The sequence below is a fragment of the Primulina tabacum genome, chromosome 10, assembly GCF_025594145.1.
Source record: "Primulina tabacum isolate GXHZ01 chromosome 10, ASM2559414v2, whole genome shotgun sequence".
Classification (NCBI taxonomy): Eukaryota; Viridiplantae; Streptophyta; class Magnoliopsida; order Lamiales; family Gesneriaceae; genus Primulina; species Primulina tabacum.
The window spans coordinates 29,582,088-29,608,712 of NC_134559.1; the positions used below are offsets into that span (position 1 = coordinate 29,582,088).

A 26,625-nucleotide genomic window follows, 5' to 3' on the forward strand; every position below is an offset into this window, starting at 1 on the left:
AGATGGTCTTAGAGAAGGAATTTGGCTAAAATCTCGTCAGCTCATTGCAGAGTAATGAGTCTCGTTCGTTTGCCCGTTTACAATCAAATAAGGCTACAATTTAGTCCAAATCCAGCAGTGCCCGAGCTACGTTGATTTCACATGTCTTATCTGTTCCCGATCGAGATTCAGTTGATTTGAGCCGAAAATCTTCTGTCAACAAGTAATAAAAAATTGAAAAACACGAAAAGGGGTGCAACACGAGGACTTCCCAGGGGGTCACCCATCCTAGTACTGCTCTCGCCCAACCACGCTTAACTTCAGATGTCTGATGGGATCCGGTGCATTAGTGTTGGTTTGATCGCACCCTACATTGAGTGGGATGTTCATTCTTATATCCCTCGAGTACATGTGGAGCGGGCGGCGATGGACAACTCGCGGCACTGCTCTCGCCCAATCATAACCATTAAGTTAAGCGTTCTGGCACGATGGCAGAGCTAGGATGCGTGACCTCCCTGAGAAGTCCTCGTGTCGCGATCGTTTGCGTAAATTATGGCTAAAACAGTCGAAATAATTGTTTTTAATGAGTTAACCGTCTCCGGAGTAATCTGCGTTATACCCTTCCGCACAGAACCAGCTCACGATAACAAAAATCGCTAAATGTTCTAAGAAAATAGAAAAAAATAAGAATAAGAAAATAGCGAATGTAAAGCTATTATTATCCCTGGGATACGATAAAATGGAACCGAAATCGAATTTCGGACTTCCAAAGCGGATTTCTCGAGGAAACGGAAGCTTAACAGAAGCGGAAAATCGCAAATTAGATGGTCTTAGAGAAGGAATTTGGCTAAAATCTCGTCAGCTCATTGCGGAGTAATGAGTCTCGTTCGTTTGCCCGTTTACAATCAAATAAGGCTACAATTTAGTCCAAATCCGGCAGTGCCCGAGCCACGTTGATTTCACATGTCTTATCTGGTCCCGATCGAGATTCAGTTGATTTGAGCCGAAAATCTTCTGTCAACAAGTAATAAAAAATTGAAAAACACGAAAAGGGGTGCAACACGAGGACTTCCCAGGGGGTCACCCATCCTAGTACTGCTCTCGCCCAACCACGCTTAACTTCAGATGTCTGATGGGATCCGGTGCATTAGTGTTGGTTTGATCGCACCCGACATTGAGTGGGATGTTCATTCTTATATCCCTCGAGTACATGTGGAGCGGGCGGCGATGGACAACTCGCGGCACTGCTCTCGCCCAATCATAACCATGAAGTTAAGCGTTCTGGCACGATGGAAGAGCTAGGATGCGTGACCTCCCTGAGAAGCCCTCGTGTCGCGACCGTTTACGTAAATTATGGCTAAAACAGTCGAAATAATTGTTTTTAATGAGTTAACCATCTCCGGAGTAATCTGCGTTATACCCTTCCGCACAGAACCAGCTCACGACAACAAAAATCGCTAAATGTTCTAAGAAAATAGAAAAAAATAAGAATAAGAAAATAGCGAATGTAAAGCTATTATTATCCCTGGGATACGATAAAATGGAACCGAAATCGAATTTCGGACTTCCAAAGCGGATTTCTCGAGGAAACGGAAGCTTAGCAGAAATGGAAAATCGCAAATTAGATGGTCTTAGAGAAGGAATTTGGCTAAAATCTCGTCAGCTCATTGCGGAGTAATGAGTCTCGTTCGTTTGCCCGTTTACAATCAAATAAGGCTACAATTTAGTCCAAATCCGGCAGTGCCCGAGCTACGTTGATTTCACATGTCTTATCTGGTCCCGATCGAGATTTAGTTGATTTGAGCCGAAAATCTTCTGTCAACAAGTAATAAAAAATTGAAAAACACGAAAAGGGGTGCAACACGAGGACTTTCCAGGGGGTCACCCATCCTAGTACTGCTCTCGCCCAACCACGCTTAACTTCAGATGTCTGATGGGATCCGGAACAATAGTGTTGGTTTGATCGCACCCGACATTGAGTGGGATGTTCATTCTTATATCCCTCGAGTACATGTGGAGCGGGCGGCGATGGACAACTCGCGGCACTGCTCTCGCCCAATCATAACCATGAAGTTAAGCGTTCTGGCACGATGGCAGAGCTAGGATGTGTGACCTCCCTGAGAAGTCCTCGTGTCGCGACCGTTTACGTAAATTATGGCTAAAACAGTCGAAATAATTGTTATTAATGAGTTAACCGTATCCGGAGTAATCTGCGTCATACCCTTCCGCAGGGAACCGGCTCACGACAACAAAAATTGCTAAAAGTTCTAAGAAAATAGAAAAAAATAAGAATAAGAAAATAGCAAATGTAGAGCTATTATTATCCCTGGGATACGATAAAATGGAACCGAAATAAAATTTCGGACTTCCAAAGCTGATTTCTCGAGGAAACAGAAGCTTAACAGAAGCGGAAAATCGCAAATTAGAGGGTCTTAAAGAAGGGATTCGGCTAAAATCTTGCCAGCTCATTGCGGAGTAATGAGTCTCGTTCGTTTGCCGTTTTACAATCAAATTAGGCTAAAATTTTGTCCAAATCCGGCAGTGCCCGAGCTACGTTGATTTAACATCTCTTATCCGGTCCCGATCGAGATTCAGATGATTTGATCCGAAAATCGTTTGTCAACAAGTAATCTAAAATAGAAAAACACGAAAAGGAGTGGCAACACAAGGACTTCCCAGGGGGTCACCCATCCTAGTACTGGTCTCACCCAAGCACGCTTAACTTTGGAGTTTTGATTGGATCCGGTGAATTAGTGCTGGTATGATCGCACCCGACATTGAGTGGGATGTTTATTTTTATATACCTCGAGTATGTGTGGCGCGGGCGGAGATGGACAACACGCGGCACTGCTCTCGCCCAATCAGAACCATGATGTTAAGCGTTCTGGCGCGATGGCAGAGCTAGGATGGGTGACCTCCCTAGGAAGTCCTCGTGTCGCGACCGTTTACGTAAATTATAGCTAAAACACTCGAAATAATTGTTTTTAATGATTTAACCGTCTCTGGAGTAATCTGCATCATACCCTTCCGCACAGAACCGGCTCGCGAAAATAAAAATCGCTAAATGTTCCCAGAAAATAGAAATAAAATAAGAAGAAGAAAATAGCGAATGTAAAGATGTTATTATGCATGGGATACGATAAAATTAAGCCAGAATCGAATTTCGGACTTTCCAAGCGGATTTCTCAAGGAAACAGAAATTTAAGAGAAACGAAAAATCGCAAATTAGAGGGTCTTAGAGAAGAAATTCGGCTAAAATCTCGCCAGCTCTTTGCGGAGTAATGAGTCTCGTTCGTTTGCCCGTTTACAATCAAATTAGCCTACAATTTTGTCCAAATCCGGCAGTGCTCGAGCTACGTTTATTTCATATGTCTTATCTTGTCCCGATCGAGATTCAGATGTTTTGAGCAGAAAATCGTCTGTCAACAATTATTCAAAAATAGAAAAACATGAAAAGGCATGCAACACGAGGACTTCCCAGAGGGTCACCCATCCTAATAGTTGTCTCGCCCAATCACGCATAACTTCGGAGTTCTGATGGGATCCGGTGCATTAGTGCTGGTATGATCGCACACGAAATTGAATGGGATGTTTATTCTTATATCCGTCGAGTACGTGTGGCGAGGGCGGCGATGGACAAAACGCGGCACTGCTCTCGCCCAATCAGAACCATGAAGTTAAGTGTTCTGGCGCGATGGCAGAGCTAGGATGGGTGACCTCCCTAGGAAGTCCTCGTATCGCGACCGTTTACGTAAATTATAGCTAAAACAGTCGAAATAATTGTTTTTAATGAGTTAACCGTCTCCGGAGTAATCTACGTCATACCCTTCCGCAAAGAACCGGCTCACGACAACAAAAATCGCTAAATGTTCCTAGAAAATAGGAAAAAAAATATGAAGAAGAAAATAGCGAATGTAAAGCTATTCTTATGCCTGAGATACGATAAAATGGAACCGGAATCGAATTTCTGACTTCCTAAGCGGATTTCTCGAGGAAACGGAAGCTTAACAGAAGAGAAAAATCGCAAATTAGAGGGTCTTAGAGAAGAAATTCAGCTAAAATCTCGCCAGCTCATTGCGGAGTAATGAGTCTCCTTCGTTTGCCCGTTTACAATCAAATTAGGCTACAATTTTGTCAAAATCCGGCAGTGCCCGAGCTACGTTGATTTTACATGTCTTATCTTGTCCCGATCGAGATTCAGATGTTTTGAGCCGAAAATCGTATGTCAATAATTATTCAAAAATAGAAAAACACAAAAAGGCATGCAACACGAGGACTTCTCAGGGGGTCATTCATCCTAATACTGGTCTCACCCAAGCACGCTTAACTTCGGAGTTCTGATGGGATCCGGTGCATTAGTGCTGGTATGATCGCACTTGACATTGAGTGAGATGTTTAATCTTATATCTCTCGAGTACGTGTGGAGCGGGCGGCGATGGACAACACGCGGCACTGCTCTCGCCCAATCAGAACCATGAAGTTAAGCATTCTGGCGCGATGGCAGAGCCAGGATGGGTGACCTCCCTGGGAAGTCCTCGTCTCGCGACCGTTTACGTAAATTATAGCTAAATGAGTCGAAATAATTGTTTTTAATGAGTTAACCGTCTCCGGAATAATTTGCGTCATATCCTTCCGCACTGAACCGGCTCACGACAACAAAAATCTCTAAATGTTCCCAGAAAATAGGAAAAAAAATAAGAAGAAGAAAATAGCGAATGTAAAGCTATTATTATTCCAGAGGTACGATAAAATGTAACCGTAATCGAATTTCGGACTTCCTAAGCGGATTACTTGAGGAAATAGAAGCTTAACAGAAGCGAAAAATCGCAAATTAGAGGGTCTTAGATAAGGAATTCGGCTAAAATATCGCCAGCTCATTGCAGAGTAATGAGTCTCGTTCGTTTGCCCGTTTACAATCAAATTAGGCTACAATTTTGTCCAAATCCTGCAGTTCTCGAGCTATGTTTATTTCACATGTCTTATCTTGTCCTGATCGAGATTCAGATGTTCTTAGCCGAAAATCGTCCGTCAACAATTAATCAAAAATAGAAAAACACGAAAAGGCATGCAACACGAGGACTTCCCAGGGGGTCACCCATCCTAGTACTGGTCTCGCCCAAGCACGCTTAACTTCGGATTTCTGATGGGATCCGGTGCATTAGTGCTGGTATGATCACAACAAACATTGAGTGGGGTGTTTATTCTTATATCCCTCGAGTACGTGTGGCGCGGGCGGCGATGGACTACACGCGGCACTTCTCTCGCCCAATCAGAATCACGAAGTTAAGCGTTCTAGCGTGATGGCAGAGCTAGGATGGGTGACCTCCCTGGGAAGTCCTCTTGCCGCGACCGTTTACGTAAATTATAGCTTAAACAGTCGAAATAATTGTTTTTAATGAGTTAACCGTCTCTAGAGTAATCTGCGTCATACCCTTCCGCACAGAACCGGCTCACGTTTACAAAAATCGCTAAATATTACCAGAAAATAGAAAAAAAAATAAGAAGAAGAAAATAGCGAATGTAAAGCTATTATTATGCCTGGGATACGATAAAATGGAACCGGAATCAAATTTCGGACTTCCTAAACGAATTTCTCGAGGAAACGGAAGCTTAACAGAAGCAGAAAATCGCAAATTAGAGGGTCTTAGAAAAGGAATTCGGCAAAAATCTCGCCAGCTAATTGCCGAGTAATGAGTCTCGTTCGTTTGCCCGTTTACAATCAAATTAGGCTACAATTTTGTCCAAATCCGGCAGTGCCCTAGCTACGTTGATTTCACATGTCTTATCTGGTCCCGATCGAGATTCAGATGATTTGAGCCGAAAATCGTCTGTCAACAAGTAATCAAAAATAGAAAAACACAAAAAGGTGTGCAACACGAGAACTTCCAAGGGGGTCACCCATCCTAGTACAGGTCTCGCCCAAACACGCTTAACTTCGGAGTTCTGATGGGATCCATTGAATTAGTGCTGGTATGATCATACCCGACATTGAGTGGGATGTTTATTCTTATATCCCTCGAGTACGTGTGGAGCGGGCGGTGATGGACAAGACGCGGCACTGCTCTCGCACAATCGGAACCATGATGTTAAGCGTTCTGGCACGATGGCAGAGCGAGGATGGGTGACCTCCCTGGGACGTCCTCGTGTCGCAACCGTTTACGTAAATTATAGCTAAAAGAGTCGAAAAAATGGTTTTTATTGAGTTAACCATCTCCGGAGTAATCTACGTCATACCCTTCCGCACAAAACCGGCTCACAACAACAAAATCGCTAAATGTTCCCATAAAATAGAAAAAAATAAGAAGAAGAAAATAGCGAATGTAAAGCTATTATTATGCCACAGATACGATAAAATGTAACTGGAATCGAATTTCGGACTTCCTAAACGGATTTCTCGAGGAAACAGAAGCTTAACAGAAGCGGAAAATCGCAAATTAGAGGGTCTTAGAGAAGGAATTCGGCTAAAATATCACCAGCTCATTGCAGAGTAATGAGTAGAGAAGGAATTCGGCTAAAATCTCACCAGCTCATTGCAGAGTAATGAGTTTCGTTCGTTTGTCCGTTTACAATCAAATTAGGCTACAATTTTTTCCAAATTCGGCAGTGCCCGAGCTAGTTTGATTTCACATGTCTTATCTGATCCGATTGAGATTTTGAAGATTTGAGCCAAAAATCGTCTGTTACTAATTAATCAAAAATAGAAAAACACGAAAAGGGGTGCAACACGAGGATTTCCCCGGGGGTCACCCATCCCAATACTGCCCTCGCCCAAGCACGCTTAGCTTCAGAGTTCTGATGGAATCCGATGCATTAGTGCTGGTATGATCGCACCCGACATTGAGTGGGATGTTTATTCTTATATATCCCTCGAGTACGTGTGGAGCGGATGATGATGGACAACACGCGGCACTGCTTTCGCCCAATCAGAACCATGAAGTTAAGCGTTCTGGCGCGATGGAAGAGCTAGGATGGGTGACCTCCCTGGGAAGTCCTCGTGTCGCGAACGTTTACGTAAATTATGGCTAAAACAATCGAAAAATTGTTTTTAATGAGTTAACCATCTCCGGAGTAATCTGCGTCATACCATTCCGCACAGAACCGGCTCACGTTTACAAAAATCGCTAAATATTCCCAGAAAATTGAAAAAAAAATAATAAGAAGAAAATAGCGAATGTAAAGCTATTATTATGCCTCGGATACGATAAAATGGAACCGGAATCGAATTTCGGACTTCCTAAGGGGATTTCTCGAGGAAACGGAAGCTTAACAGAAGCGGAAAATCGCAAATTAGTGGGTCTTAAAGAAGGAATTCGACTAAAATCTCGCCAGCTCATTGCGGAGTAATGAGTCTCGTTCGTTTGCCCGTTTACAATCAAAATAAGATAAAATTTTGTCCAAATCCGGCAGTGCAGGAACTACGTTGATTTCACATGTCTTATCTGGTCCCGATCGAGATTCAGATGATTTGAGCCGAAAATCGTCTGTCAACAAGTAATCATAAATAGAAAAACACGAAAAGGGGTGCAACCCGAGGACTTCCAAGGGGGTCACCCATCCTAGTACTGCTCTTGCCCAAGCATGCTTAACTTTGGAGTTCTGATGGGATCCGGTGCATTAGTACTGGTATGATCGCACCCGAAATTGAGTGGGATGTTTGTTCTTATATCCTTCGAGAACGTGTGGAGCGGCGGAGATGGAGAACACGCGGCACTGCTCTCGCCTAATCAGAACCATGAAGTTAAGCGTTCTGGCGCGATGGCAGAGCTAGGATGGGTGACCTCCCTGGGAAGTCCTCGTGTCGAGACCGTTTACTTAAATTATGGATAAAACAATCGAAATAATTGTTTTTAATGAGTTAACCGTCTCCGGAGTAATCTGCGTCATACCCTTCCCCACAGAACCCTCAAGACAACGAAAATCGCTAAATGTTCCCAGTAAATAGAAAAAAATTTAAGTAGAAAAAAATTGCGAATGTAAAGATATTATTATGCCTAGGATACGATAAAATGGAACCGGAATCGAATTTAGAACTTCCTCTCGAGGAAACAGAAGCTGAAAATCGCAAATTAGAGGGTCTTAGAGAAGGAATTCGTCTAATACTCGCCACCTCGTTGCGGAGTATTGAGTCTCGTTCGTTTGCCCGTTTACAATCAAATTAGGCTACAATTTTTCCAAATCCGGCAGTGCCCGAGCGACTTTGATTTCACATGTCTTATCTGGTCCCAATCGAGATTCAGATGATTTGAGCCGAAAATCGTCTGTCAACAAGTAATCAAAAATAGAAAAACACGAAAAGAAGTGCAACACGAGGACTTCCCAGGGGGTCACCCTTCCAGGTACTGGTCTCACCCAAGCACTCTTAACTTCGGAGTTCTGATGGGATCCGGTGCATTAGTGCTGGTATGATCGCACCCGACATTGAGTGGTATGTTTATTCCTATATCCCTCGAGTACGTGTGGAGCGGACGGTGATGGACAACACGCGGCACCGCTCTCGCCAAATCGGAACCATGAATTTAAGCGTTCTGGCGCGATGGCAGAGCTAGGATGGTTGACCTCTCTGGGAAGTCCTCCTGTCGCGACCGTTTACGTAAATTATAGCTAAAACAGTCGAAATAATTGTTTTAAATGAGTTAACCGTCTCCAGAGTAATCTGCGTCAAGAGAAACAAAAGCTTAACAGTAGCGAAAAATCGCAAATTAGATGGTCTTAAAGAAGGAATTCGGCTAAAATCTCGCCATCTCATTGCGGAGTAATGAGTGTCGTTCATTTGGCCGTTTACAATCAAATTAACCTACAATTTTGTCCAAATCCGGCAGTGCCCGAGCTACGTTTATTTCACATGTCTTATCTGGTCCCGATCGAGATTCAGATGATTTGAGCCGAAAATCGTCTGTCAACAAATAATCAAAAATAGAAAAACACGAAAAGGGGTGCTACACGAGGACTTCCCATGGGGTCACCCATCCTAGTACTGGTCTCAACCAATGACGCTTAACATCAGAGTTCTGATGGGATCCGGTGCATTAGTGCTGGTATGATCGCTCCTTACATTGAGTGGGATGTTTATTCTTATATCCCCCGAGTACGTGTGGCGCGAGCAGCAATGGACAACACGCGGCACTGCTCTCGCACAATCAGAACCACGAAATTACGCGTTCTGTCGCAATGGCAGAGCTAGTATGGGTGACCTCCCTCGGAAGTCCTCCTGTCGCGATCGTTTACGTAAATTATAGCTAAAACAGTAGAAATAATTGTTTTTAATGAGTTAACCGTCTCCGGAGTAATCTGCGTCATGCCCTTCCGCACAGAACCGGCTCACGACAACAAAAATCGCTAAATGTTCCCATAAAATAGAAAAAAAAAATAAGAAGAAGAAAATAGTGAATTTAAAGCTATTATTATGCCTTGGATACGATAAAATGGAACCGGAATCTAATTTCGGACTTCCTAAGCGGATTTCTCGAGAAAACAGAAGCTTAACAGAAGAGGAAAATCGCAAATTAGAGGATCTTAGAGAAGGAATTCGGCTAAAATCTCGCCAGCTATTTGCGGAATAATGAGTCTCGTTCGTTTGCCCGTTTACAATCAAATTAGGCTACAATTTTGTCCGAATCCGGCAGTGCCCGAGCTACGTTGATTTCACATGTCTTATCTGGTCCCGATCGTTATTCAGATGATTTGAGCCGAAAATCGTCTGTCAACAAGTAATCAAAAATAGAAAAACACGAAAAGGGGTGCAACACGAGGACTTCTTACGGGGTCACCTATCCTAGTACTGTTCTCGCCCAAGCACGATTATCTTCGGAGTTCTGATGGGATTCGGTGCATTTGTGCTGGTATGATCGTACCCGACATTAAGTGGGATGTTTATTCTTATATCCCTAGAGTACGTGGTGCGCGAGCGGCGATGGACAACACGCGGCACTGCTCTCGCCCAATCAGAACCATTAATTTAAGCATTCTGGTGCGATGGCAGAGCTAGGATGGGTGACCTCCCTGAAAAGTCCTCGTGTCGTGACATTTTACGTAAATTATATCTAAAACAGTCGAAATAATTGTTTTTAATTGTTTTTAATGAGTTAACTATCTCCAGAGTAATCTGCGTCATACCCTTCCGCATAGAACCGTCTCACGACAACAAAAATCGCTAAATGTTCCCAGAAAATAGAAAAAAAATAATAAGAAGAAAATAGCGAATGTAAGTCTATTATTATGCTTTGGATACGATAAAATATAACCGGAATCGAATTTCGGACATCCTAAACGGATTTCTCGAGGAAACGGAAACTTAACAAAAGCGGAAAATCGCAAATTAGAGGGTCTTAGAGAAGGAATTCGGCTAAAATCTCGCCAGCTCATTGCGGAGTAAGAGACTCGTTCGTTTGCTCGTTTACAATCAAATTACCCTACAATTTTGTCCAAATCCGGCAGTGCCTAAGCTATGTTGATTTCACATGTATTATCTGGTCCCGATCGAGATTCAGATGATTTGAGCCAAAAATCGTCTGTCAACAAGTAATCAAAAATAGAAAAACACGAAAATCGGTGCAACCCGAGAAATTTCCAGGGGGTCGCCCATCCTAGTACTGGTCTCGTCCAAGCACGCTTAACTTCGAAGTTCTGATGGGATCCGATGCATTAGTGCTGGCATGATCGCTCCCGAAATTGAGTGGGATGTTTATTCTTATATCCCTCGAGTACGTGTGGAGCGGGCGGCGATGGACAACACGCGGCACTGCTCTTACCCAATCAGAACCATGAAGTAAAGCATTGTGGCGCGATGACAGAGCTAGGATGGGTGACCACCCCTGGAAGTCCTCGTGTCGCGAACGTTTACGTAAATTATGGCTATAACAGTCGAAATAATTGTTTTTAATAAGTTAACCATCTCCGGAGTGATCTGCGTCATACCCTTCCGCACAGAACCGGCTCACGACAACAAAAATCGCTAAATGTTCCCAGAAATAGAAAAAAAATAAAAAGAAGAAAATAGCGAATGTAAAGTTATTATTATGCCTCGAATACGATAAAATGGAACCGGAATCGAATTTCGGACTTCCTAAGTGGATTTCTCGAGGAAACGGAAGTTTAACAGAAGCGGAAAATCGCAAATTAGAGGGTCTTAGGGAAGGAATTCGGCTAAAATCTCGCCAGCTCATTGCGGAGTAAGAGTCTTGTTCGTTTGCCCGTTTACAATCAAATTAGCCTAAAATTTTGTCCAAATCCGGCAGTACCCGAGCTACGTTGATTTCACATGTCTTATCTGGTCCCGATCGAGATTCAGATGATTTGAGCCAAAAATCTTTTGTCAACAAGTAATCAAAAATAGAAAAAAACGGAAAGAGGTGCAACACGAGGACTTCCCAGGGTGTCGCCCATCCTAGTACTGGTCTCGCCAAAGCACGCTTAACTTTGGAGTTCTGATGGGATCCGGTGCAATACTGCTGGTATGTTCGCATCCGACATTGTGTGGGATGTTTATTCTTATATCCCTCGAGTACGTGTGGCGCGGGCGGCGATGGACAACATGCGGCACTGCTTTCGCCCAATCAGAACCATGAATTTAAGCGTTCTGACGCGATGACAGAGCTAGGATGGGTGACCTCCCTTGGAAGTCCTTGTGTTGCGACCGTTTACATAATTATAGCTAAAACAGTCGAAATAATTATTTTTAATGACTTAAACGCCTCCGGAGTCATCTGCCTCATGCCCTTCTGCACCGAACCGGCTCACGACAACAAAATCGCTAAATGTTCACAGCAAATAGAAAAAAATAAGAAGAAGAAAATAGCGAATGTAAAGCTATTATTATGCCCGGGATACGATAAAATGGAACCGGAATCGAATTTCGGACTTCCTTAACGGATTTCTCGAGGAAACAGAAGCTTAACAAAAGTGGAAAATCGCAAATTAGAGTGTCTTAGTGAAACAATTCGGCTAAAATCTCGCCAGCTCATTGTGGAGTAATGAGTCTCGTTCGTTTGCCCGTTTACAATCCAATTAGCCTACAATTTTGTCCAAATCCTGCAGTGTCCGAGCTACGTTGTTGTCACATGTCTTAACTGGTCCTAATCGAGATTCAGATGATTTGAGCCGAAAATAGTCTGTCAACAAGTAATCAAAAATACAAAAACACGAAAAGGGGTGCAACACGAGGACTTCCAAGGGGGTCACCCATCCTAGTACTGCTCTCGCCCAAGCATGCTTAACTTCGGAGTTATGATGGGATCCGGTGCATTAGTGCTAGTATGATCGCACCCGACATTGAGTGGGATGTTTATTCTTATATCCCTCGAGTACGTGTGGAGCGGGCGGCGATGGACAACACGCGGCACTGCTCTCGCCCAATCAGAACCATGAAGTTAAGCGTTCTGGCGCGATGAAAGAGCTATGAAGGGTTACCTCCCTTGGAAGTCCTTGTGTCGCGACCGTTTACATAAATTAAAGCTAAAACAGTCGAAATAATTGTTTTTAATGAGTTAACCGTCTCCGGAGTAATCTACGTCATACCCTTCCGCACAGAACCGACTCACGACAACAAAAATCGCTAAATTTTCCAAGAAAATAGAAAAGAAAATAAGAAGAATAAAATAGCAAATGTAAAGCTATTATTATGCCTGTGATACGATAAAATGGAAACGGAATCGAATTTCGAAATTCCTAAACGGATTTCTCGAGGAAACGGAAGTTTAACCGAAGCGAAAAATCGCAAATTAGAGGGTCTTAAAGAAATAATTCGGCTAAAATCTCGCCAGCCCATTGCGGAGTACTGAGTCTCGTTCGTTTGCCCGTTTATAATCAAATTAGCCTACAATTTTGTCCAAATCCGACAGTGCCCGAGCTACGTTGATTTCACATGTCTTATCTGGTCCCGATCGAGATTCAGATAATTTGAGCCGAAAATCGTCTGTAAACAAGTAATCAAAAATAGAAAAACACGAAAAGGGGAGCAACACGAGGACTTACCAGGGGGTCACCCATCTTAGTACTGGTCTCGCCCAAGCACGCTTAACTTCGGAGTTCTGATGGGATCCGGTGCATTAGTGCTGGTATGATCGCTCCCGACATATAGTGGGATGTTTATTATTACTTCCCTCGAGTACGTGTGGCGCGGGCGTCGATGGACAACACGCGGCACTACTCTCGCCCAATCAGAACCATGAAATTAAGCGTTCTGGCGCGATGGCAGAGCTAGGATTGGTGACCTCCATGGGAAGTCCTCGTGTCACGACCGTTTACGTAAATTATGGATAAAACAGTTGAAATAATTGTTTTTAACGAGTTAACCGTCTCCGGAGTAATATGCGTCATACCCTTCCGCACTAAACCTGCTCAAGACAACAAAAATCGCTAAATGTTCCCAGAAAATAGAAAAGAAAATTATAAGAAGAAAATAGCGAATGTAAAGCTATTATTATGCCTGGGATACGATGAAATGGAACCGGAATCAAATTTCGGACTTCCTAAGCGGATTTTTCGAGGAAACGGAACCTTAACAGAAGCAGAAAATCGCAAACTAGAGTGTCTTAGAGAAGGAATTCGGTTAAAATCTCGCCAGCACATTGTGGAGTAGTGAGTCTCGTTCGTTTGCCCGTTTACAACCAAATTAGCCTACAATTTTGTCCAAATTTGGCAGTGTCCGAGCTACGTTGTTTTCACATGTCTTATCTCGTCCCGATCGAGATTCAGATGATTTGAGCCGAAAATAGTCTGTTAACAAGTAATCAAAAATTGAAAAACACGAAAATGGATGCAACACGAGGACTTCCAAGGGGGTCACCCATCCTAGTACTACTCTCGCCCAAGCACGCTTAACTTCGGAGTTCTGATGGGATCCGGTGCATTAGTGCTGGTATGATCGCACCCGACATTGAGTGGGATGTTTATTCTTATATCCCTCAAGTACGTGTGGAGCAGGCGGCGATGGACAACACGCGGCACTGCTCTCGCCCAATCAGAACCATGAAGTTAAGCGTTCTGGCGCGATGGCAGAGCTAGGATGGGTGACCTCCCTGGGAAGTCCTCGTGTCGCGACCCTTTACGTAAATTATGGATAAAACAATCGAAATAATTGTTTTTAATGAGTTAACCGTCTCCGGAGTAATCTGCTTCATACCCTTCCGCACAGAACCGGCTCACGACAACAAAAATCGCTAAATGTTCCCAGAAAATAGAAAATAAAATAAGAAGAAGAAAATAGCGAATATAAAGCTATTATTATGCCTGGGATACGATAAAATGGAACCAGAATAATTTCGGACTTCCTAAAAGGATTTCTCGAGGAAATAGAAGCTTAACAGAAGCGAAAAATCGCAAATTAGAGGGTCTTAGAGAAAGAATTCGGCTAAAATCTCGCCAGCTCATTGCGGAGTACTGAGTCTCGTTCGTTTGGGCGTTTACAATCAAATTAGCCTACAATTTTGTCCAAATCCGGCAGTGTACGAGCTACGTTGATTTCACATGTCTTATCTGGTCCCGATCGAGATTCAGATGATTTAAGCCGAAAATCATCTGTCAACAAGTAATCAAAAATAGAAAAACACGAAAAGGGGTGCAACACTTGGACTTCCAAGGGGGTCACCCATCCTAGTACTGCTCTCGTCCAAGCATGCTTAACTTCGGAGTTCTGATGGGATCCTGTGCATAATTGCAGGTATGATCGCACCCGATATTGAGTGGGATGTTTATTCTTATATCCCTCGAGTACGTGTGGAGCGGGCGGCGATGGACAACACGCGGCACTGCTCTCGCCCAATCAGAACCATGAAGTTAATCGTTCGGGCGCGATGGCAGAGCTAGGATGGGTGACCTCCCTTGGAAGTCCTCGTGCCGTGACCGTTTACGTAAATTATGGATAAAACAGTCAAAATAATTGTTTTTAATGAGTTAACCATCACCGCAGTAATATGCGTCATACCCTTCCGCACAGAACCGGCTCACGATGACAAAAATCGCTAAATGTTCCCAAAAAATAGAAAAAAAATAAGAAAAAGAAAATAGGGAATATAAAGCTATTATTATGCCTGGGATACGATAAAATGGAACCGGAATCGAATTTAGAACTTCCTAAGCGGATTTCTTGAGGAAACGGAAGCTTAACTGAAGCGGAAAATCACAAATTAGAGAGTCTTAGAGAAGGAATTCGGCTAAAATCTCGCCAGCTCATTGCAGAGTAATGAGTCTCATTCTTTGGACCGTTAACAATCAAATTAGGCTACAATTTTGTCCAAATCCGGCAGTGTCCGAGCTACGTTGATTTCACATTTCTTATCTGGTCTCGATCAAGATTCAGATGATTTGAGCCGAAAATCGTCTGTCAACAAGTAATCAAAAATAGAAAAACACGAAAAGGGGTGTAACACGAGGACTTCCCCACTGCTCTCGTCCAAGCACGCTTAACTTCAGAGTTCTGATGGGATCCAGTGCATTAGTGCTGGTATGATTGCTCCCGACATTGAGTGGGGTGTTTATTTTCATATCCCTTGAGTACGTGTGGCGCGGGCGGCAATGGACAACAAGCGGCACTGCTCTCGCCCAATCAGAACCATGAAGTTAAGCGTTCTGGCGCTTTGGCAGAGCTAGGATGGGTGACCTCCCTGGGAAGTCCTCGTGTCACGACCGTTTACGTAAATTATGGATAAAACAGTTGAAATAATTGTTTTTAACGAGTTAACCGTCTCCGGAGTAATATGCGTCATACCCTTCCGCACGAAACCTGCTCAAGACAACAAAAATCGCTAAATGTTCCCAGAAAATAGAAAAGAAAATAAGAAGAAGAAAATAGTGAATGTAAAGCTATTATTATGCCTGGGATACGATAAAATGGAACTGAAATCGAATTTCAGACTTCGTAAGCAGATTTCTAGAAGAAACAGAAGCTTAACAAAAGCGAAAAAACGCAAATTAGAGGGTCTTAGAGAAGGAATTCGGCTAAAATATCGCCAGCTCATTGCGGAGTAATGAGCCTCGTTCGTTTGCCCGTTTACAATCAAATTAGGCTTCAATTTTTTTCAAATCCGGCAGTGCCCAAGCTACGTTGATTTCACATGTCTTATCTGATCCCGATCGTGATTCAGATGATTTGAGCCGAAAATCATCTATCAACAAGTAATCAAAAATAGAAAAACACGAAAAGGGGTGCAATACGAGAACTTCCTAGGGGGTCACCCATCCTAGTACTGCTCTCGCCCAAGCACGCTTAACTTCGGAGTTCTGATATGATCCGGTGCATTAGTGCTTGTATGATCGCACCCGACATTGAGTGGATGTTTATTCTTATATCCCTCGAGTACGTGTGGAGCTGGCGGCGATGGACAACACGCGGCACTGCTCTCGCCCAATCAGAACCATGAATTTAAGCATTCTGGCGCGATGACAGAGCTAGGATGGGTGACCTACCTTGGAAGTCCTTGTGTCGCGACCGTTTACATAATTATAGCTAAAACAGTCGAAATAATTGTTTTTAATGAGTTAACCGTCTCCGGAGTCATCCGCGTCATACCCTTCTGCACCGAACCGGCTCACGACAACAAAAATCGCTAAATGTTCACAGAAAATAGAAAAAAATAAGAAGAAGAAAATAGCGAATGTAAAGCTATTATTATACATGGGATACGATAAAATGGAACCGGAATCGAATTTCGGACTTCCTAAACGGATTTCTCGAGGAAACAGAAGCTTAACAGAAACGGAAAATCGCAAATTAGAGTGTCTTAGGGAAAGAATTCGGCTAAAATCTCGCCAGCTCATTGCAGAGTAATGAGCCTCGTTCGTTTGCCAGTTTACAATCAAATTAGCCTGCAATTTTGTCCAAATCCGGCAGTGTCCGTGCTACGTTGTTTTCACATGTCTTATCTGGTCCCGATCGAGATTCAGATGATTTGAGCCGAAAATCGTCTGTCAACAAGTAATCAAAAATAGAAAGGGGTGCAACACGAGGACTTCCAAGGGGGTCACCCATCCTAGTACTGCTCTTGACCAAGCACGCTTAACTTCGGAGTTTTGATAGGATCCGGTGCATAAGTGCAGGTATGATCACACACGACATTGAGTGGGATGTTTATTTTTATATCCCTCGAGTACGTGTGGAGCGGGCGGTGATGGAAAACACGCGGCTCTACTCTCGCCTAATCTGAACCATGAAGTTAAGCGTTCTGGCGCGATGGTAGAGCGAGGATGGGTGACCTCCCTGGCAGCCCACGTGTCGCGACCGTTTACGTAAATTATGGCTAAAACAATCGAAATAATTGTTTTTAATGAGTTAACCGTCTCCGGAGTAATTTGCGTTATACCATTCTGCACAGAACCGGCTCACGACAAAAAAAATTGCTAATGTTCTCAGAAAAGAGAAAAAAAAATAAGAAGAAGAAAATAGTGAATGTAAAGCTATTATTATGCGTGAGATACAATAAAATGGAACCGAAATCGAATTTCGAACTTCCTAAGCGGATTTCTCGAGGAAACGAAAGCTTAACAGAAGCGGAAAATCGCAAATTAGAGGGTCCTAGAGAAGGAATTCGCCTAAATCTCGCCAGCTTATTGTGGAGTAATGAGACTCGTTCGTTTACCAGTTTACAATCAAATTAGGCTACAATTTTGTCCAAATCCGGCAGTGCTTGAGCTACGTTGATTTCACATGTCTTATCTAATCCTGATCGAGATTCAGATTATTTGAGCCGAAAATCGTCTGTCAACAAGTAATCAAAAATAGAAAAACACGAAAAGGGGTGTAACACGAGGACTTCCCAGGGGTTCACCCATCATAGTACTGCTCTCGCCCAAGCACGCTTAACTTAGGAGTTCTGATAGGAACCGGTGCATAAGTGCAGGTATGATCGCACCCGATATTGAGTGGGATGTTTATTCTTATATTCCTCGAGTACGTGTGGAGTGGGCGGCGATGGACAACACGCGGCACTGCTCTCGCCCAATCAGAACCATGAAGTTAAGCGTTCTGGCGCGATGGCAGAGCTAGGATGGGTGACCTTTCTTGGAAGTCCTCGTGCCGTGACTGTTTACGTAAATTATGGATAAAACAGTCAAAATAATTGTTTTTAATGAGTTAACCGTCACCGCAGTAATATGTGTCATACCCTTCCGCACAGAACCGGCTCACGACGACAAAAATCGCTAAATGTTCCCAAAAATTAGAAAAAAAAATAAGAAGAAGAAAATAGCGAATGTAAAGCTATTATTATGCCTGGGATACGATAAAATGGAACCAGAATCGAATTTAGAACTTCTTAAGTGGATTTCTTGAGAAAACGGAAGCTTAACATAAGCGGAAAATCACAAATTAGAGAGTCTTAGAGAAGGAATTCGGCTAAAATCTCGCCAGCTCATTGCGGAGTAATGAGTCTCGTTCGTTTGACCGTTAACAATCAAATTAGGCTACAATTTTGTCCAAATCCGGCAGTGTCCGAGCTACGTTGATTTCACATTTCTTATCTGGTCTCGATCAAGATTCAGATGATTTGAGCCGAAAATCGTCTGTCAACAAGTAATCAAAAATAGAAAAACACGAAAAGGGGTGCAACACGAGAACTTCCCAAGGGGTCAACCATCCTAGTACTGCTCTCGTCCAAGCACGCTTAACTTCGGAGTTCTGATGGGATTCGGTGCATTAGTGCTGGTATGATCGCACCCGACCTTGAGTGGGATGTTTATTTTTATATCCCTCGAGTACGTGTGGAGCTGGCGGCGATGGACAACACGCGGCACTGCTCTCGCCCAATCAGAACCATGAATTTAAGCGTTCTGGCGCGATGACAGAGCTAGGATGGGTGACCTCCCTTGGAAGTCCTTGTGTCGCGACCGTTTACATAATTATAGCTAAAACAGTCGAAATAATTGTTTTTAATGAGTTAACCGTCTCCGAAGTCATCTGCGTCATACCCTTCTGCACCGAACCGGCTCACGACAACAAAAATCGCTAAATGTTCACAGAAAATAGAAAAAAAATAAGAAGAAGAAAATAGCGAATGTAAAGCTATTATTATACATGGGATACGATAAAATGGAACCGGAATCGAATTTCGGACTTCCTAAACGGATTTCTCGAGGCAACCGAAGCTTAACAGAAACGGAAAATCGCAAATTAGAGTGTCTTAGGGAAAGAATTCGGCTAAAATCTCGCCAGCTCATTGCGGAGGAATGAGTCTCGTTCGTTTGCCCGTTTACAATCAAATTAGCCTGCAATTTTGTCCAAATCCGGCAGTGTCCAAGCTACGTTGTTTTCACATGTCTTATCTGGTCCCGATCGAGATTCAGATGATTTGAGCCGAAAATCGTCTGTCAACAAGTAATCAAAAATAGAAAGGGGTGCAACACGTGGACTTCCAAGGGGGTCACCCATCCTAGTACTGCTCTTGACCAAGCACGCTTAACTTCGGAGTTTTGATGGGATCCGGTGCATAAGTGCAGGTATGATCACACCCGACATTGAGTGGGATGTTTATTCTTATATCCCTCGAGTACGTGTGGAGCGGACGGTGATGGAAAACACGCGGCTCTACTCTTGCCTAATCAGAACCTTGAAGTTAAGCGTTCTGGCGCGATGGCAGAGCGAGGATGGGTGACCTCCCTGGCAGCCCACGTGTCGCGACTGTTTACGTAAATTATGGCTAAAACAATCGAAATAATTGTTTTTAATGAGTTAACCGTCTCCGGAGTAATTTGCGTTATACCATTCTGCACAGAACCGGCTCACGACAAAAAAAATTGCTAAATGTTCCGAGAAAAGAGAAAAAAAATAAGAAGAAGAAAATAGTGAATGTAAAGCTATTATTATGCGTGAGATACAATAAAATGGAACCGAAATCGAATTTCGAACTTCCTAAGCGGATTTCTCGAGGAAACGAAAGCTTAACAGAAGCGAAAAATCGCAAATTAGAGGGTCCTAGAGAAGGAATTCGGCTAAAATCTCGCCAGCTTCTTGTTGAGTAATGAGTCTCGTTCGTTTGCCCGTTTACAATCAAATTAGGCTACAATTTTGTCCAAATCCGGCAGTGCTTGAGCTATGTTGATTTCACATGTCTTATCTAATCCTGATCGAGATTCAGATTATTTGAGCCGAAAATCGTCTGTCAACAAGTAATCAAAAATAGAAAAACACGAAAAGTGGTGTAACACGAGGACTTCCCATGGGTTCACCCATCATAGTACCGGTGCATAAGTTCAGGTATGATCGCACCCGATATTGAGTGGGATGTTTATTCTTATATCCCTCGAGTACGTGTGGAGCGAGCGGCGATGGACAACACGCGGCACTGCTCTCGCCCAATCAGAACCATGAAGTTAAGCGTTCTGGCGCGATGGCAGAGCTAGGATGGGTGACCTCCCTTGGAAGTCCTCGTGCCGTGACCGTTTACGTAAATTATGGATAAAACATTCAAAATAATTGTTTTTAATGAGTTAACCATCACCGCAGTAATATGCGTCATACCCTTCCGCACAGAACCGGCTCACGACGACAAAAATCGCTAAATGTTCCCAAAAAATAGAAAAAAAAATAAGAAAAAGAAAATAGCGAATGTAAAGCTATTATTATGCCTGGGATACGATAAAATGGAACCGGAATCGAATTTAGAACTTCCTAAGCGGATTTCTTGAGGAAACGGAAGCTTAATAGAAACGGAAAATCACAAATTAGAGAGTCTTAGAGAAGGAATTCGGCTAAAATCTCGCCAGCTCATTGCGGAGTAATGAGTCTCGTTCGTTTGACCGTTAACAATCAAATTAGGCTACAATTTTGTCCAAATCCGGCAGTGTCCGAGCTACGTTGATTTCACATTTCTTATCTGGTCTCGATCAAGATTCAGATGATTTGAGCCGAAAATCGTCTGTCAACAAGTAATCAAAAATAGAAAAACACAAAAAAGGGTGTAACACGAGGACTTCCCAGGGGGACACCCATCCTAATACTGCTCTCGCCCAAGCACGCTTAATTTCAGATTTCTGATGGGATCCAGTGCATTAGTGCTGGTATGATCGCTCCCGACATTGAGTGGGATGTTTATTCTTATATCCCTCGAGTACGTGTGGCGCGGGCGGCAATGGACAACACGCGGCACTGCTCTCGCCCAATCAGAACCATGAAGTTAAGCGTTCTGGCGCTATGGCAGAGCTAGGATGGGCGACCTCCCTGGAAGTCCTCGTGTCACGACCGTTTATGTAAATTATGGATAAAATAGTTGAAATAATTGTTTTTAACGAGTTAACCGTCTCCAGAGAAATATGCGTCATACCCTTCAGCACGAAACCTGCTCAAGACAACAAAAATCGCTAAATGTTCCCAGAAAATAGAAAAGAAAATAAGAAGAAGAAAATAGCGAATGTAAAGCTATTATTATGCCTGGGATACGATAAAATGGAACCGAAATCGAATTTCAGACTTCGTAAGCAGATTTCTAGAAGAAACGGAAGCTGAACAAAAGCGAAAAAACGCAAATTAGAGGGTCTTAGAGAAGGAATTCGGCTAAAATCTCGCCAGCTCATTGCGGAGTAATGAGTCTCGTTCGTTTGCCCGTTTACAATCAAATTAGGCTTCAATTTTTTCCAAATCCGACAGTGCCCAAGCTACGTTGATTTCACATGTCTTATCTGATCCCGATCGTGATTCAGATGATTTGAGCCGAAAATCGTCTGTCAACAAGTAATCAAAAATAGAAAAACACGAAAAGGGGTGCAACACGAGGACTTCCCAGGGGGTCACCCATCCTAGTACTGCCCTAGCACTAGCACACTTAACTTCGGAGTTCTGATGGGATCCAGTGCATTAGTGCTGGTATGATCGAACACGACATTGAGTGGGATGTTTATTCTTATATCCCTCTACTACGTGTGGCGCGGGCGGCAATGGACAACACGTGGCACTGCTCTCGCCCAATCAGAACCATGAAGTTAAACGTTTTAATGCGATGGCAGAGTGAGGATGGCTGACCTCCCTTGGAAGTCCTTGTGTCGCGACCGTTTACATAATTATAGCTAAAACAGTCGAAATAATTGTTTTTAATGAGTTAACCGTCTCCGAAGTCATCTGCGTCATACCCTTCTGCACCGAACCGGCTCACGACAACAAAAATCGCTAAATGTTCACAGAAAATAGAAAAAAAATAAGAAGAAGAAAATAGCGAATGTAAAGCTATTATTATACATGGGATACGATAAAATGGAACCGGAATCGAATTTCGGACTTCCTAAACGGATTTCTCGAGGCAACCGAAGCTTAACAGAAACGGAAAATCGCAAATTAGAGTGTCTTAGGGAAAGAATTCGGCTAAAATCTCGCCAGCTCATTGCGGAGTAATGAGTCTCGTTCGTTTGCCCGTTTACAATCAAATTAGCCTGCAATTTTGTCCAAATCCGGCAGTGTCCGAGCTACGTTGTTTTCACATGTCTTATCTGGTCCCGATCGAGATTCAGATGATTTGAGCCGAAAATCGTCTGTCAACAAGTAATCAAAAATAGAAAGAGGTGCAACACGTGGACTTCCAAGGGGGTCACCCATCCTAGTACTGCTCTTGACCAAGCACGCTTAACTTCGGAGTTTTGATGGGATCCGGTGCATTAGTGCTGGTATGATCGCACCCGACATTGAGTGGGATTTTTATTGTTATATCCCTCGAGTACGTGTGGAGCAGGCGGCGATGGACAACACGCGGCACTGCTCTCGCCCAATCAGAACCATGAAGTTAAGCGTTCTGGCGCGATGGCAGAGCTAGGATGGGTGACCTCCCTGGGAAGTCCTCGTGTCACGACCGTATACGTAAATTATGGATAAAGCAGTTGAAATAATTGTTTTTAACGAGTTAACCATCTCCGGAGTAATATGCGTCATACCCTTCCGCACGAAACCTGCTCAAGACAACAAAAATCGCTAAATGTTCCCAGAAAATAGAAAAAAATAAGAAGAAGCAAATAGCGAATGTAAAGCTATTATTATGCCTGAATACGATAAAATGGAACCGGAATCGAATTTCGGACTTCCTAAGAAGATTTTTCGAGGAAACGGAAGCTTAACAGAAGCGGAAAATCGCAAATTAGAGGGTCTTAGAGAAGGAATTCGGCTAAAATCTCGCCAGCTCATTGTGGAGTAATGAGTCACGTTCGTTTGCCCGTTTCAATCAAATTAGGTTTCAATTTTGTCCAAATCTGGCAGTGTCCGAGCTACGTTGCTTTCACATGTCTTATCTGGTCCCGATCGAGATTCAGATGATTTGAGTCGAAAATAGTCTGTCAACAAGTAATCAAAAATAGAAAAACACGAAAAGGGGTGCAACACGCACTGTAACGTCTCACTCAATTTTAAAATTCCACTGGACATTTTTTTTAAATAAAAGCTCGCATTTTCGAAATAACATTTAAAATAATCGTAATAATTTGACAGTAAAAAAATAACCAAACTCATCTACAATCATACGAAAACATAAACTAATAAAAATCTTAAAATCATCAACGTGTGAAAATATTCATTTCCTCCCAATCTCATAAATCGTAATGCGGAAAACATGTGGTCCTCGGGTCGTGTCATCGCACCAGGTCTGCCTACTCAGAGTTCGGCACCTATAGTCTCCTCAACATTTAGCTCACCTGCATCACACACGCCTAGTGAGTCTAAAGAATCAACACACCTATACCAGGAATAACAAGTACATATACATAGCACACAGCAGTGAAAAATATCATACTCAACATATCTTTCATGAACTTAAAAGCATAACATAAACGTGTATTGTAAAATCATAATGCCAACATACCTTTCATAAACTTTAAAACATGATATAAACATGTCGTATCAAATCATATCGTATTAAATCATGTCATCATAAACTTAAACATTTTCTTTTTAACTGAATTCAGTTTATTAGTTGTGACTTTCGTATCAGCTCTATCTTATCAGGTCTATCGATGGATCCATCTATAAAACCGTGGTACCCGGCGGCGGGGACATCAGCGACAGCATTACCCGTCCACTGATCCTTGGCCTCAGCTCATCATATCTCATATCATGTCAATGGAAATACGATCGTCGGGCTCTCTCTGGGGCCTTCTCCCGTAAACGGGCTCCCTCTAGGGCCTTTTCCCTCACGATATCTCCAATCCTATCATCGTATACATATACATCATCAGTCACAACCAACTCCCATCCTTCAAAAACATCATGATATTCACCACTTAATAAAAACATGCATATACGTAATTTTTCCTTTAAACCAAGCATGCAACGTATATTTTCATAAATTATTAAAAATCGTGATCATGATGCATAAAACTTTAAAATATAGTAAATTTGTGCTCATGGCGCTGCCAGGACCAACATCTAACCCCGGGTGCAAAACGACCTGCATAAAACTTTAAAATATAGTAAATTTGTGCTCATGGCGCTGCCAGGACCAACATCTAACCCCGGGTGCAAAACGACCATTTTGCCCCTAGAAACCCAAAAATTACCATTTTGCCCTTAGACGTATGACATTTTCTTAATTCCATTGACTCTAACATGTCCCAAATAATTATTTAAGCCTACAAAAATTTTCCCATATTTTTATTTGGCATAAATCGATGAATTTTAAATTAATTTTTAAACATAACATATTAACGCGCTTTAATCCCGAATTAAACCAAACCTTAGCATAAAATTCCCAAATTAAAAACTTAGACTTCTTATAATAATTTGACTTTAAATATAATTTTTCATAATTTAATTAAGCTTAAATCTAGCGTTTCAATTAATTCTGTAATTAACGTTTCGTGTTGCGACTAAATCCCGGATAAATCCAAAACTCATTATTTTGATCCAAAGCTTACCAAATTCCTTAAAATATCCCAAAACATATTTAAAAGCATCCCTAGACGTAAACTCGAGCCCATTTTATAACTTAACCGAATTGTTTTAAAACTTGGACCGGTGTCCCGGTTTTAAGCCGAATCGACTCGAAACTTAACCGTATTTTTCCCAACTTTTTACCACACCTAATAAACACTTAAAAGGCCTTATAAAAATCCAGACCCGTCGCTTAAACCATTCGATCAGGCCTTACAAGATGCTGGAAATCGGCCTCTTCCCCTTTCGCCTACCCTACTACACTACCTCCCTATTCTCGCGTCTTAGCCCAACACCGATGGAACCAGGCACGTATCAGCCTTTCCTAGACCACCATAGGGCTCCCCTGAACCTACTGCACCCACGCCATCAGCCTCATGCATCAGGCGTAGATCACCCTATCGCTACACTCCCCACAACACCAATCGAACCCAACTCGTCCAACTCTTCCCTTGCGGCTTCTAGGACAAGACCAGCAGCGTTCGTGCATTTCCAGACCATGGTTAAGACCCACCAGAGTCTATTCAAGGTCTAGAGTCACCCTTGCACCACCAGATTTCACCTACCCACCGATCTAGACAAAGAAAACGAGAAACCCCAAGCCGCTACACATCTCGGCCTTCACTCCAAACCTACCGAACCTTACACCAGCCTCATGACTCCACTAACCTGCTCTAAACAGTCCCTTAGCATCAAAAAAACGGCATCCTCCTTGCACAATTCAAGAAAATGTGAGACTTGAAACAAAAAGAATGCAATAAACACAAGAAAATCAAAGATCTTCCATAGACAAGCTTGGATCGATACTTTTCATGCATGAACACCAAACTCAGTATATAAAACGTGTATGATGCAGAAGAATGATATAGAGAGTGCCTGGTGAAAATATTTCGCAAGAAAACCGAAGAACGAGCGTCGGGAATCAAGTCGGAGAATTTTCTTACGCCTTGAATGGAAATGGCCGTGCTTTCAGCTGCTGGGATTTCTATGAAAATGTTGAGATGGGATTGAGGGTGTCGGCTGATTGGGGAGGGTAATGTTAGGTGTAGTGGGTCCTTAGAGATTTATTATGTAGTTAATTAAAATATAATAGGCCATAAGTTGTTAATTAAAGATTTAAAAAGGATTTTAAGCCCAACAAGCTTAAAAGTAGTCTCATTAAGTCCAAACACACTCTCGAAAAATATTTCGTGGTGTAAAGTTTTTGAAAATATTAGCCGAACCCTCAAAAAATCCCCCGATTCGATAAAATTTGCTTACCGGGTAAAAATAAAATTCTGCGGATAAAAATACCAAATAAATCTCAATTCTTGAAAAATACCTTTAAAACATCTTATATTAATTAATAGAACTTAATCGTGTAATAAAAATAATTTTCTTGAAAATTCTCCGGTCTCTGATCCTCGTTCGAGAGCGAAATGCAACTTAAAAACCTTAATGCATGAACTTATAAAATGTATGGAATAAATTCTACCATGCATGAATTATGCATAAAATGCATAAAAATAATTAAACACAATTTAATAAAATAAAAATAAATTTTATGCTTTAAAAGAATTTAATGAAATACCAAAGAATTTAATAATTTGCATGCATGTGGTTTACGTGGACTTTCCGATTTTCGGGACGTTACAATCTTCCCCCCTTAAATTGAATTTCGTCCGTGAAATTCGCTTATCCTTGATAATCACAAAGTTTAGACTCTTAATTCTAGAATCTCAATATTCCACGTTTCCGCTGCGCTACTGTGATAAAATAATAAATCTTAGGATGTACTTATGTCTCCTCAATCCTAATTATTTTGCCTATTGAAATCCTTA

At 42.4% G+C, this 26,625-nt stretch overlaps 21 non-coding genes and 7 pseudogenes across 21 annotated transcripts; all 28 read right to left on the reverse strand.

Annotated features, from left to right (window-relative positions):
• Positions 1-229: 229 nt before the first annotated feature.
• Positions 230-348, reverse strand: LOC142506477 (5S ribosomal RNA). The gene has a single exon (XR_012804768.1). It is a non-coding gene; the product is annotated as a 5S ribosomal RNA (ribosomal RNA).
• A 682-nt stretch (positions 349-1,030) lies between these two features.
• LOC142506478 (5S ribosomal RNA) lies at positions 1,031-1,149 on the reverse strand. Its single transcript, XR_012804769.1, has one exon. It is a non-coding gene; the product is annotated as a 5S ribosomal RNA (ribosomal RNA).
• A 682-nt stretch (positions 1,150-1,831) lies between these two features.
• LOC142510457 (5S ribosomal RNA) lies at positions 1,832-1,950 on the reverse strand. The gene has a single exon (XR_012808567.1). It is a non-coding gene; the product is annotated as a 5S ribosomal RNA (ribosomal RNA).
• A 683-nt stretch (positions 1,951-2,633) lies between these two features.
• LOC142511327 (5S ribosomal RNA) lies at positions 2,634-2,752 on the reverse strand (annotated as a pseudogene).
• Positions 2,753-3,435: 683 nt separating this feature from the next.
• On the reverse strand, positions 3,436-3,554 carry LOC142508790 (5S ribosomal RNA). Its single transcript, XR_012806993.1, has one exon. It is a non-coding gene; the product is annotated as a 5S ribosomal RNA (ribosomal RNA).
• A 684-nt stretch (positions 3,555-4,238) lies between these two features.
• LOC142509132 (5S ribosomal RNA) lies at positions 4,239-4,357 on the reverse strand. Its single transcript, XR_012807319.1, has one exon. It is a non-coding gene; the product is annotated as a 5S ribosomal RNA (ribosomal RNA).
• Positions 4,358-5,041: 684 nt separating this feature from the next.
• Positions 5,042-5,160, reverse strand: LOC142516421 (5S ribosomal RNA). Its single transcript, XR_012812216.1, has one exon. It is a non-coding gene; the product is annotated as a 5S ribosomal RNA (ribosomal RNA).
• Positions 5,161-5,844: 684 nt separating this feature from the next.
• Positions 5,845-5,963, reverse strand: LOC142510602 (5S ribosomal RNA; annotated as a pseudogene).
• Positions 5,964-6,693: 730 nt separating this feature from the next.
• On the reverse strand, positions 6,694-6,812 carry LOC142516905 (5S ribosomal RNA). The gene has a single exon (XR_012812676.1). It is a non-coding gene; the product is annotated as a 5S ribosomal RNA (ribosomal RNA).
• Positions 6,813-7,497: 685 nt separating this feature from the next.
• LOC142506651 (5S ribosomal RNA) lies at positions 7,498-7,616 on the reverse strand. Its single transcript, XR_012804936.1, has one exon. It is a non-coding gene; the product is annotated as a 5S ribosomal RNA (ribosomal RNA).
• Positions 7,617-8,274: 658 nt separating this feature from the next.
• Positions 8,275-8,393, reverse strand: LOC142514803 (5S ribosomal RNA). The gene has a single exon (XR_012810680.1). It is a non-coding gene; the product is annotated as a 5S ribosomal RNA (ribosomal RNA).
• Positions 8,394-8,909: 516 nt separating this feature from the next.
• Positions 8,910-9,028, reverse strand: LOC142512132 (5S ribosomal RNA; annotated as a pseudogene).
• Positions 9,029-9,713: 685 nt separating this feature from the next.
• Positions 9,714-9,832, reverse strand: LOC142510607 (5S ribosomal RNA; annotated as a pseudogene).
• A 692-nt stretch (positions 9,833-10,524) lies between these two features.
• On the reverse strand, positions 10,525-10,643 carry LOC142511393 (5S ribosomal RNA; annotated as a pseudogene).
• Positions 10,644-11,324: 681 nt separating this feature from the next.
• LOC142511676 (5S ribosomal RNA) lies at positions 11,325-11,443 on the reverse strand (annotated as a pseudogene).
• Positions 11,444-12,123: 680 nt separating this feature from the next.
• LOC142517131 (5S ribosomal RNA) lies at positions 12,124-12,242 on the reverse strand. The gene has a single exon (XR_012812890.1). It is a non-coding gene; the product is annotated as a 5S ribosomal RNA (ribosomal RNA).
• A 684-nt stretch (positions 12,243-12,926) lies between these two features.
• LOC142513862 (5S ribosomal RNA) lies at positions 12,927-13,045 on the reverse strand. The gene has a single exon (XR_012809786.1). It is a non-coding gene; the product is annotated as a 5S ribosomal RNA (ribosomal RNA).
• A 684-nt stretch (positions 13,046-13,729) lies between these two features.
• On the reverse strand, positions 13,730-13,848 carry LOC142509053 (5S ribosomal RNA). The gene has a single exon (XR_012807243.1). It is a non-coding gene; the product is annotated as a 5S ribosomal RNA (ribosomal RNA).
• A 682-nt stretch (positions 13,849-14,530) lies between these two features.
• LOC142507232 (5S ribosomal RNA) lies at positions 14,531-14,649 on the reverse strand. The gene has a single exon (XR_012805493.1). It is a non-coding gene; the product is annotated as a 5S ribosomal RNA (ribosomal RNA).
• Positions 14,650-15,332: 683 nt separating this feature from the next.
• Positions 15,333-15,432, reverse strand: LOC142512885 (5S ribosomal RNA; annotated as a pseudogene).
• Positions 15,433-16,116: 684 nt separating this feature from the next.
• On the reverse strand, positions 16,117-16,235 carry LOC142516069 (5S ribosomal RNA). The gene has a single exon (XR_012811883.1). It is a non-coding gene; the product is annotated as a 5S ribosomal RNA (ribosomal RNA).
• Positions 16,236-16,905: 670 nt separating this feature from the next.
• LOC142509656 (5S ribosomal RNA) lies at positions 16,906-17,024 on the reverse strand. Its single transcript, XR_012807820.1, has one exon. It is a non-coding gene; the product is annotated as a 5S ribosomal RNA (ribosomal RNA).
• Positions 17,025-17,705: 681 nt separating this feature from the next.
• On the reverse strand, positions 17,706-17,824 carry LOC142510059 (5S ribosomal RNA). Its single transcript, XR_012808197.1, has one exon. It is a non-coding gene; the product is annotated as a 5S ribosomal RNA (ribosomal RNA).
• A 684-nt stretch (positions 17,825-18,508) lies between these two features.
• Positions 18,509-18,627, reverse strand: LOC142514523 (5S ribosomal RNA). The gene has a single exon (XR_012810412.1). It is a non-coding gene; the product is annotated as a 5S ribosomal RNA (ribosomal RNA).
• A 672-nt stretch (positions 18,628-19,299) lies between these two features.
• LOC142506940 (5S ribosomal RNA) lies at positions 19,300-19,418 on the reverse strand. The gene has a single exon (XR_012805211.1). It is a non-coding gene; the product is annotated as a 5S ribosomal RNA (ribosomal RNA).
• A 1,441-nt stretch (positions 19,419-20,859) lies between these two features.
• On the reverse strand, positions 20,860-20,978 carry LOC142510081 (5S ribosomal RNA). The gene has a single exon (XR_012808213.1). It is a non-coding gene; the product is annotated as a 5S ribosomal RNA (ribosomal RNA).
• Positions 20,979-21,661: 683 nt separating this feature from the next.
• LOC142508226 (5S ribosomal RNA) lies at positions 21,662-21,780 on the reverse strand. The gene has a single exon (XR_012806451.1). It is a non-coding gene; the product is annotated as a 5S ribosomal RNA (ribosomal RNA).
• Positions 21,781-22,452: 672 nt separating this feature from the next.
• Positions 22,453-22,571, reverse strand: LOC142506264 (5S ribosomal RNA). The gene has a single exon (XR_012804560.1). It is a non-coding gene; the product is annotated as a 5S ribosomal RNA (ribosomal RNA).
• Between the last annotated feature and the right edge of the window lie 4,054 nt (positions 22,572-26,625).